This window comes from Benincasa hispida, chromosome 3 (assembly GCF_009727055.1).
Source record: "Benincasa hispida cultivar B227 chromosome 3, ASM972705v1, whole genome shotgun sequence".
Lineage (NCBI taxonomy): Eukaryota > Viridiplantae > Streptophyta > Magnoliopsida > Cucurbitales > Cucurbitaceae > Benincasa > Benincasa hispida.
Genome location: NC_052351.1, coordinates 60,372,478 through 60,374,214, shown reverse-complemented (window position 1 = coordinate 60,374,214; position 1,737 = coordinate 60,372,478).

Sequence of the window (1,737 nt, the reverse complement as noted above, 5' to 3'; positions counted from 1 at the left end):
AATTCCAACACAATTTGAGACAACATGTGCATATAAATGAGGCTTTGCATCAATTCTCATCATCAAATTTCAATTCTCACCATTAATTAGAGTTGATCGTGAAGAAATGTGTGCCGACAACAAATCGAGATCAACGACTAATCTTTTTCTCTTTCTTTTTTCTTCTATACTTTTGTACATCATGTTTAGAGTTGATATTATGGACATTATGAGTGGCTAAGTTGTTCTTAGTCCTTAGGTTTGATTGATTGAAACATTGTTTGTGGATTTTTGCTTCATTAGTTTATTTTATTGATTTTATTACTTTTTATCATGCTTATGTTTTACTAATTGAATGTCTAATCATCATTTGATTGAATTTAGATTTTCAATTCTGCTTGAGAGAAATAATTTAGAACTAGAACTATCATGTTAAACTGGCATTAAAAATTGCATGTGAATGACAGGGATAATATTAAAGGCTAATGATGAGGGACTTAATGCAGCGTCTTTTATCTCAATTGCATAAAAATAGGATTGACTTCTAGACATTAGAAAGAGTTGAGCTCGAGAGAGAAAACTTGGATAATAGACTTCTAGGCCTAAGTAAATAATTGAATTAATTAAATGAAAATCTTTTGAATCCACAACTTTGTATAATAAAATCAATACTAGGATATTTTTACTACGTGAATTTCTTAAATCAACCATTTATTGCTTTCTTTAATTTATGTTTACAAACCCAACATCATCTTTCGAATCCTTAGATAAAGTTAAGAATATTTCCCGATAGCTAGAAGAATTAAATATCTAATTTTCAGAGGACAATACTCGGTCTCTTGACCGTTTTAACTATATTATAACTCGATGTGTGCGCTTGTGTGACATCAAGTTTTTGACGCCATTGTCGGATAATTAGTTTTTTATTTTCTTTTAATATTTATGAGATTTGGCTAATCTTAATTTTGAGTATACATTAGTTTATTTTTACTTTTATTTTTTTAATTTTATATCATCTCGTTTTTGTTTGATTTTTAGTTTTTGAGCCTTTACTTGATTGATTCATTGTTGTATTTGCATGTTGTGCTTTTAATAATTATATGTGGCCTTATGGGGAGTTTCAATCCAACTTAGGTCCAACACTACTACCATCCCCCTTCAACCCTAATCTTTATCTATTAAGTTATCCCTCCTATAAGGATGAGAGTTACACTTCGACCCCAATAAAGGATAAACCTTTCCTAGAAGATGTGTTAATAGAGTACATCTTAGAATGTAAGGTGAAGAGTTTCGTTAGAGAAGAGAAAGAAAAGTTGGATAAACTAGAAGCTCATATGGACGTGATAGGATCTCAAATGAATTTGCTAGGAACTCAAGTGGAGAGGATGGTTGCTCAAATGGAAAAGAAATTGGAGCTTCCATGAATTGTATGAGTAATCAACTTAGTCTGATATTTGATACTCTTAGGTCCTTAAATGAGAAAATACTCAAGATGTCACCGAGGTAGAGAGACCTAGATTTGTATGCTTTGATGGTGAGGATGATGTGGAGGAGTTAGAGTCAACCAAAGAGGAGATTTATGAGGTTAAAAAAGTGTGTCTAATATTTGTGAGGATCTAAGATCTTCAAGTGATGGAAGTTGAGCCTAAAAAGCTTAATTGTCCATCTCTAGAGTGACCTCCTATTATTGATCTATTTTTCTCTATTTCTTTTGAGCCTTGTAAATATTTTGATTTTTCTAATTTTGATTATTCTTCT